The sequence below is a fragment of the Pteropus alecto genome, unplaced genomic scaffold (genome assembly GCF_000325575.1).
Source record: "Pteropus alecto unplaced genomic scaffold, ASM32557v1 scaffold131, whole genome shotgun sequence".
Classification (NCBI taxonomy): domain Eukaryota; kingdom Metazoa; phylum Chordata; class Mammalia; order Chiroptera; family Pteropodidae; genus Pteropus; species Pteropus alecto.
Window position 1 is genome coordinate 21,259,561 of NW_006434709.1, and position 10,111 is coordinate 21,269,671.

Here is a 10,111-nt window from a genome sequence, read left to right on the forward strand (position 1 = left end):
ATCAACAAAACTCTTAGAAATCTGGCATCTACAGTTACAGAATACTTTTTTCTTGAGAAGAGTAAAGAACCATTTTCTCAGTTATTCTTTAGTATTCCTGAATAAAATGTATGCCGTGAAAAAAAGGGAACCAGTAGTCTGCAATATCAAAAAAGTCGGACAGAATAGTAAGCACTCAAATATCAAGGAGGTAAGACTTTTAAAATAAAATTAAACATTCAAGGATAAAACTTAAATGGTATGTTATAAATTCTGGAACTGTCAAATTCACTTGTAATATAATCTTTCATTTATGCTGTTATAAAATAGTTTCAAGAAGTTGAATCTTCCAGCTATCTAAAATATCACTATAAATACTAAAACTTTATTTTGATTTCTTTGATGAAAATCTAAGACGTCATGTTTTCATGCCTTCTTAAATAGTGTACACAGAACATAATTTTTCCATTTTATTGATGTTTAAAAGTCATTATTATAGATATGTATTATATTATTGTTGACTATAATTACATAGTCCTGAAAAAATATATATAGGGCTTATTGATACTGTCTTAAATTAGAGATTGGCAAACTAAGGACTTTTGACAAATTTGGTCCTCAATCTGTTTTTCTTTCTTTTTTTAAATTCTATTTTTTACGCCTACAGCACCTGGTCTTCACAGGTGGTCTCGCATCCAAGTACTAACCAGGCCCAATCCTGCTTAGTTTCCGAGATTAGATGGGATCAGGCTTGTTCAGGGTGGCATGGCTGTAAACCTCAATCTGTTTTTATAAGGACCCTGAGCTAAGAATGGTTTTTATATTTGTAAAGGTTTGTAAAAAAATAAAAAATGTGATAAAGACCATAAATATATGGTCCTTAACGCCTAAAATATTTACTATCTGACCCTTTACAGAAAAAGTTTTCCAATCCCTGTCCAAAGTGATCGCAGCCACTAGGTGATAGGCCTTGTAAATTATGTTCTTTCTTTCTCTCCTCTGAGGAGGCAGAGGTTCTGGAATGAGAATATAGTTGAATACTCAATTAATCACATGCTATCTGTATGCCTTTGGGCACTAATTTAACCTTTCTGTGCCTTTGTTTAATCATCTGTAAAATGGGAATAAACATAGTAACTTCACAGGATTTCTAGGAAAATGAATGAGGTAATATGGTAGAAATTCAATAAATGAAAGTTATAATTGTGTTTCACTAGACAAAGACTACCTCCAAACAGAGAATACATATACAACTTTGTAAATGAAACTAAGGAGGCAGAATTCTTGTTAAATTTTCTTAACAGTTCTTTCTGATATATGAATTAAAACATCATGAACTTTCCTTAACCTTAATATTAAACATTCTCAGTTTTTAAGTAGTAAATTTAACTAAAAGCTAAAGAAAGACATACGAAATAATAACCATGCCGATCAAGCAACTTCTGAAATCAGACAAATAATCATTAAGTCACTACAGGAAAGCCGGAATCTATTTTTGATTCACTTGGATCATCTTGTTTTCGTTATACATTTTATACCACCAAAGCAAAATATGGCATAGTTTCTGGCACTGAATCATCATCAAACTGAGTTGCAATTAAGGATAAGAACACATCATTAAGTTTTAGGTAATTCTTGCAATTGTAAGTAAGCAGCGCCTTTCTATTCTTCTGGAAAATATCATTTAGGAGGTTTCAACAATTCTCCTAAACCTAGACTGTAAGTGCCATGCTTGAATTTTTTTTGGAAGCATGCCCAACAATAAATGATCCACAATGATCTGAGGACAACACTCCCATCCAAGAACTTAATCAGATTAATGATGTATTTGTTTTATAAAAATGAAGTACATTAAGCCTGAGAATACCTAATTTACATACTAAATGGTTGCTAGGGACCAAAAATACTAGTGGTTTTTATAAAACTGAGGTTACAAAATTGCCTATTGTCTTGAAATCTGTTAGTAAATAACAGTGAAATGCAAAATAATAAACAAATGTTAATTAGTAGTATTTATATATGTAAATTCATGATGGTGTATAGTTGTTCATAAGACCCTAACGATGCTCATATTCTAAAACATACATGCCCCAGAGACAACTTGATGCCATTATGTGAAGTTGGAAATGACAACAAACTTACTTATGTTTTCTAATTGATTTAACCTCAAATTGTGATTAACATTCTGTTCAATTTTTTCATTTGGAGTCTTTGTTTAATATATGTAAACATAAATAGTAAGTTTGCAATCTAGGTTCCTGCCATTTTTGTTGGAAACCTATTAGCAACTTTTATCTAAAAAGGGGAGGAGAGCTTTCACAAAATAGCTGAATTTCATCAAATCATTAAAGGAGAATTAACAGCAGCTCTGGATATCTTCTGATGTTCTCTCTCTCTCTCTCTCTCTCTCTCTCTCTCTCTCTCTCTCTCTCTCTCTCTCTCTCTCTCTCTCTCTCTCTCTCTCTCTCTCTCTCTCTCTCTCTCTCTCTCTCTCTCACACACACACACACACACACACACACACACACATGCAGATTACTTCACTCATTCAACAAACTTGTGTTTATTGAGCTTGGGGAGGCAAAATGAATACGACAAGGTCACCCCCTGTCTGCTGAGGAGATTGTAGGTAAGCAGATAATTACAATATAAAAGGACAAGTGTTGCAAACAGAGAGCTCTGGGCACAAAGAGAAGCCAGCCACTAACTCTGCTAGGAGACATAGGATAAAGCCCCACAGGGCAAGTAATAGTTCACAGTTCCTGTCACCTAAGAAGATGGATGACATATGCAGGGAACAGTAAGAGAATGGGAGAGAGAGGTGATGAAATCTATAGGCTTGTGAATATCCATACATTCCCTTATTTTTTAAAAAATTCAAATTTCATTTAAATCAAGCAAGACTACAAAAATTGAGATTATTTTGAATTAGGTTAAGTATTTTTATACAGAAGCTTAATTTTAATAATTTGCATTTACATTCAGTAAATACTAGACAAAGAAAGACAGGTTAAAAAAAACTGAATTTTAAAAAACCTGAATGAAAATTTTCCTTTACTTTATTAAACATAAAACTTTAAATTTAAAAAATAAGTTGAATTCAGATTCACGTATCAATGTTTATAGGCCTAAGAATATAGAGGCTAGAAAAGTAAGAATTTTGGATACCTCTAGACAAGCTTGAAATAAATATAAATACATCAAACAGATGAATTAAACCATGATATTTTTTGCTTTAAAAATTTGAGAAATGTAAAGATAAGAGTGATAGAAGAAACAAGGATATATACATTAAAATGTCTATAAAAAGTTAATAGAATCAACAGCTAGAGAACACAGGGATTAAAATTATCATATATATCACCATCAAAATAACAAATAGCATTTACTGAACACTCATGTAGGTACATGGAATGTTTTGGAAAGTGCTTGCATTTTATTTAGTATTTGAAATGTTGGTCAGCTAGTCATCACATGTAGTTGACAGCGTGCTGCCCAGCTGCCATGGCCAAAAACTTTGTTTAAAGAAAAGGGATGTTTCCTATGGCAACTTTACTAGCTGGGTGTCATACTAGTGTTCAATTCCATGAAAGAGTTTTCTGGTCCCTACCCAGTTGGACACATTTTCCATTTACCCCTCAATATCCATACATATACCCCTTTCTTACTGCCTTGGCTATTTCACTCACTCAATGTAGTGTATTCATGGACATACATTGTTCTGTTCATCTTTATACCTTACATATGTTATAAATATTATTTTGTATCTATTCATAATCTTAAATAAAAACAATATATTTAAATAAGTTTCCAAAAAGAAAAGGAAGCAGGGCTCGCTTAAGACCTAACAGCATGCTTCACAAGGAAAAAAAAAATCAAGGAAACGCGAGAGCTGTAGAATATTTAAATAAAGGAAATACTGTAAGGTGAGTTATATACACAATAATACAGAGTTGCCTGGGTATCAATCTTTTTTATAAGTAGTCCATGTCAATTTGCTATAATTGCAATCATAGAGAGAGAGTAAATATATATATAACCATAGAATTTGGGAAAGTCCTGGGCACATAATGTTTCCTGATAATAATTCTGGTAGAAAATAAAAAATGTCAAAGGTGGGACTTGAGCAAGGAAACTGATGATTCAAAGCAACCAGGCAAGGTTTACTCAGTGAATGAGAGATGTAGATCAGATGTTGTAAGATGTGTTAATACTGAAAGACAAAGGTTTGTTACTTTTAGAAACAACAAATTCCTACAGAAGGGTAAACCTATTGCTGAGCCATCTGTTATTTGCAATACACATAATAAATTCAGCAGAAGGGTGTACTCCCTGTGCTTCCTATAAACAGATGGAGTTTAAGTCTAAAATATCCTATCAATGGAGAAAGACCACCACCAGCACCAAAAAAAAAAAAAAAACCCATACAGTCCACAGTTGAATACTTGGTTTCTTTGCATTCATCATACACATAATAAAGATGGCACTGCAAACCCTAGACTGCCATCCTTCTGTTACCATGAGAGCAACATCTTTTCTTTGTGAAACACATGTGGAGACAAAGGGAGACTATTCAGTTGAACTGGTTAAACATCTTTTGTACCTGGAATGTTGATGACATATCCACTTGGCAGGCAGAAGCAACATGGCCGATAAATAGCTCACCTACTTCATTTATTTATAAAACACACACATGCATAGCACACAGACTCCACCACACAAATGAATGAATTCAGTATGTAAAAAGATGTGGCAGTCCTATTGTAGCAAGATATGATTCTAAGATATTTCCCTCAAACTTATAGGACAATAATACTTTTGAATGAAATATTGATACTTCAAAACTTTAAAAATCTACTCAAAAGTACTCATTTATGTAACTGTATTCAAGCATATTTCCAAAAATTAATCAAATCTTGGCATTTACGCAAAAACCTGGTCATTCGTATGACATTCATATGTACAGTAGTTATTTTTCAGTGAACAGTTTAAGGTCAGCAAATTGAAATTATTTTCTATGGCACAAAAGCAAAAATGAAATTTAAAAGAATATTTTTTTATCTAGGCTGAATATAAAGCAAATTCTCAGAATATCAAGCACTTCCATTTTTCTCATAAGAAACATTCTGGCTATGAAACATCTTTTATATACAAGCTTATGAACATCTAAGATCACTAAACACTTCTCTTATCATTGACAACTTTGATTTGAAAAAATATATTTAAACAAAATAATTAAAGTATCATTATATTTATTACTTATTATTTTAATTGATGTCTTAATTTACAATATGTTTCTATATCACAGTTTTGAATGTCCAAATCTTGGCCTACCTGAATCAATTACTTGCTTGAAATCATTTAATACAGACACTCATCAATAAGATATGCCCAGCAAAAGGACATGTAAATATAAATACATTTCAAGTCCACCGTATTTAAATATTCCTTACTATTTTAAATTGAACTAAAATTAATAAAAAGATATAAACCAACAGATAGACCAGCTTGAACATAACTACAGAAGAAAATGAGAAGGGTGTCAGATTCTTTTCTGCTAATTAGACCACATTAGTGAGAGAGTATACAAGGAAATACCTTTTTGAAGTTTAATGATTACTGTCATGTTTCAATATAGCTCACAGTTACTGAACATTTACCATGTGCCAGTTATTACTTTTACTTTTCGTGGTTTAACTCATTTAACTCTCACACTAGCCCCAGAAATCCACAATAATATCGGAATATAAGAGTAAAATACTACTTTGATAGCGCGTTTTGATTTTTTTAAAAATTTACCTGAAAAAGGCAGCCCAAACGTTGTCTCTATTAGTCACCAGAAGGCCAGTTAGTTTAGGAAATCATCTGAGTCTATAATAGGGAGTTAACATGTTAAAATTTAAGGCCCATTTACTATATTAATTTAAATATAAATAGCTCACTTACTTCATTTATTTACAAAACACACACATTTACAGCACACAGATACCACTACACAAATGAATGAATTCAATATGTAAAAAGACATGGCAGAGTTCTATTATAGCAAGATATCTGATTCTAAGATATTTCCCTTAAATTTATAGGAAAATAATACTTTTGAATGAAATATTGATACCTTAAAATTTTTTAAATCTACTCCAAAGTACTTAAAAAGACTTAGTCTGACCTCTATCTAAAGTATCAAACAAAGTTTCACAGAGCCATAAAATAATACACATCAATTAATCATCATCATTTGCTGAGTCAAACATTGGAAAATAATGTCAAGAAGTTACCCTGTAATTACTTTGTGGCTCCTTGAAAACCCATTTGACATAATCACTCTCTGACAGCTGCAAGAGGGAAAATGTTCTATTTCTTCTCCCACCAGTACCCTCTTCTGAGAGCCAGGGGCATCGCTTTTCAGCACTTCCTGATCTGCCAAATGTTTATGAGGGAAGTGTGTGGGGTGCCTCCGTAATCAGGGCTCCCGAGACCAGTCAGGGGTTGAGAGTTTCCAATCAAAGCTGTGGATTCAGGAGAGTCACAGTCAGGGGACTGGCAATGGGCTTATTATTACCAGTGCACAGGGAGGAAATTACTCAAGTACGAGAGAAAAGAATCTGGTTTTATCTAAAAAACCACTGGAATATTTCCCTCCCTTCTGTGTATGACATTACATTTCCATTTACAAAAGAAACCCTCAGTATCCAGCACATTATAATATGTTAAACATTCTTATTTGCCAGTATGAGGGTCAATAGCTAAACTCTGACTCCTTCATACAAACAGGCAAGAAGTCAAATCACCCTGAACCCAGCTGACAAAACCTGAACTTTCTATCCAATGTTTTTGGATTAGGACTACACTTGGGTTTTCTGCCTACCCCTGAACTGATGGAGGCTAAAACTCTCTGTGAAGGTGAAGCACAGCCTCCTTGACAGCTCATTTCCAAGATGTTAATATGGTACTCCATTTCTTCCCTGAACACTTACCTTTGAACTGACATCTCAGTCTAGTTCTCTACCTCCCAAGGGGAGTGTTTTCCCATATTCTATTATAATTACCACTTGGTTTTCATCAAGGGCATCCACCAGAAGAAAGGCCTAACTTTCTGATAGCACAACGTGATAAACATAAAACCCCAGTACCTCAGCAATAGAATATGAGAGAAGCCTAGAAAAATAAAACTCCTGCAAAACAATCCTATTGTGAGGAATTGAAGCTTTATATTGCACTGAAAATACCTGTGTTCTTATCATGGATTTTTCATTTTTTCCACCAGAAGAGATATGAGCTAGGCCTGTGACACAGCAAGATTTAGAAAGCCTTTTGCATTAATGAAAATGAAATTGGTGCAGTATCCTATACCTCCGCTGTAAAAAAGGGAAAAGTAAAGGCCAGGAAAAGAAGGAAGAAAGAAAGTGATTACAAGGCAATGCTATAATAAATACCAGTTTCTGGCAGGCCATTTTATCTGACAAGGACAAAAAAGGGAAAAGTCATTTATACAGTTTGGTACTTAAAATTGAATTCGGAAGTGCTAATGGTATTTTTCTAATTTTCTTAAATTTCTGAGCTCTTCTTCAGAAGTTAATACAAAGATAATTTATCCCACTTGTCAAATTAAAATGAAACTTGAAAGGGAAAAAATATCACTTTATAAAAAAAATGTTATTTACAATATCTGCGGGTTAAAAACAAAACTTGTGCAGAAGGAAAAAAATCTTTCATTAAAAAGGAATAGGTTAATTGTGCTGACCTAATTTAAGTCAATATTATTCTTGCTTTTGTCCCCAACAATGCTACTTACATATTTATAAGAGAATTCTGCATGATTAAAAAATGAATTTACAGACTATTTCATAGCTGGCATTTTAAAGTAACTTAATAATAATGTGCTAGAACAATGATAATCTTACTTATAAAAGCCTTATTTATTTACAGCATTGATATCTCGTGTACTCTTGCAAATCTTTACTAATTTAACATTACAACTTCATAACTTTTCCTAATCTCATGTAATTTATCCTACTTAATTCCTTGCTTCTGGATATGCTACATTTGCCACCCAATGAGTTTATTTCACTAGTCATTTACTTTTAACTGTAAAGCTAAACTATTTGAACGAAATAATCTCCCTGCAAATCCAACATAGGGAAAAAAATTATTTATCCCGCATTTTGTGCCGTGAATTGAAGCTTTATTGCAAAGAGTAAGCAATAAACAAAAACACCTCAGGGGCCTGGGAGGAGCAATGTAACCAATTACATTTAATTAAATCAAAGGATGGGAGCCCCAGGGTTGAATGAGCTGAAGAACAAATTTGCATTAACACCTAGCAGCCAAACAAGTAGCTTCAGGTCTAGTCTGCAAGTACAATTGTTGCCATCTATTCTCTGCACTGAAGGGGGGCCATTAGCTAAATTCTTAGGCATTGTTTGTCCACTGATGAGAGGCTGCCTTCTCAACATTTCACTTCATCACACATGAAAATTGCCTACTAAAATAAACAGCTTCCTCTGAAAGCTCAGAAACAAACATTATTATCTGACTCCAGTTTGCAATTTGGTGAAAACTCTTCAGGGTTGCTAAAGGAGAAAAAAAAAAAAAGGAAAGGAAAAGTATGATTCCAGGCTCTAACTTTACATTTGATGGAGATCATATTTTGGGCAGATTCTTTTATAACATCAGAGACTACGAGGCAGGTTATTCCTTAGGCTCCACCAAGAGTACCTTTGTTCTAGAAGGAATATTTTGATTTGATCCTACAACATGAGAATCTCAAACACTGTGAGCTTAAAGCCCATTCTATTATTCAAGCCACAATTCGCAAAACGACGTTCTTACTTTATGAAGAGCTTCTCCCTTGGTGACTTACTATTTTTATAAAGGTTAACCCAGTAAGTCATTGGTAGCTTCACTGTGGTAGAAGATGAAGAAGTAAGAATGATAAATTAGAGACCAAGAAAGAGGCAAAGATATACATCTGGCCAAAACTATAATTGAAATATAACATATCTAGAAATATTAATTTGCATTAACACTATATAATTCTCCATCCATAAACTATTGAAATTTTATATAAATTATATATATATAATGACCTTACTTACCAAGCCGACACATCATCCCACACTGCTTCAAAGTCTACAGCAGCATAGCTTGTAGGGTAGGGATGCCAGCTTGAGTCTAGGTGGGATTCAGACATTTCTGGGCTGGTTAGGTAAACCCAAGAGACAAGACCTGTTTGGATGGCAGGGCTCAAAAGGCCCTATAAGAAGAACAAGGCTCTTTGATTTGAACCTTAAGTTCCAGATGACTGAAACAAAGATTCTCACAACCTATATTTCAAATCCCTTCCTAAGACTCAAAGCATTCTTAAAGCCCCCAATGTTTGGAGAAAAGATAGGAAAAGGCAAAATAGCTTCCTATTCCAACATACCCAGGTTCACACTGTCACTCCACTAAGCAGAGCTTGTTGCACAGAATAAATGCCTGATGCCCATGCCTCATGATCCTTGAAAGTGTGATAGTTTTACAAACTCACAGAGTCATGATAAACATGCATCTGGAGTTATATCCCCAAATTTCTGGCTCCCTCACACAAGCTAATGCCATTAAAATCTTTTTAAGGAAAAAAAAAAAAATACCCTAATACAAACAAGCAACAAAATATTAAACAGGAGCTAGGTTGTCAGGCTGGCACGTGACCCTCCAGAACCTCTTCTCCGTGGTGGCTGAGGAGCCTCTTGGGAAAGAACTTAAGTTCTATCAGCTGTTTGCAAGTCTAGCACATTAGTGAGATGAAGGCAACAAAGTGTATGGGCTGAGATTAGGGTGGAGGGAGTTGCTGAGGAAAATTCTAAGAAGAAATGTATGCTAAAAGTAAATAGACAAAAAGGAATGTGGAAGAGGAAACTAGGCACACCAATGTGACACTGAAGAGTTCTTAGACTGAAAGGGTGACTCTGGTTATTGAGCATCCTTCATGGGACTGATGAAAAAAAAAACTGAAAGAACTGTTTCACTAAAGATTCTGCACGAGAGAGATAAGCAGACCTGTTTTAGAACCTCTAACAAAGAAATACGAAAGGGAGAAAAGCATGCTCTCGTGCTTCACTATGTTCTATACTACCATGGTATACTA

The 10,111-nt window shown here is 34.0% G+C and overlaps 1 protein-coding gene and 1 pseudogene across 3 annotated transcripts in view; both read right to left on the reverse strand.

Annotated features, from left to right (window-relative positions):
• Window positions 1–10,111, reverse strand: part of CAMKMT (calmodulin-lysine N-methyltransferase) — a 329,988-nt gene that overhangs the window by 259,046 nt on the left and 60,831 nt on the right. The gene's annotated exons all lie outside the window — the stretch shown is intronic.
• Window positions 638–756, reverse strand: LOC112477959 (annotated as a pseudogene).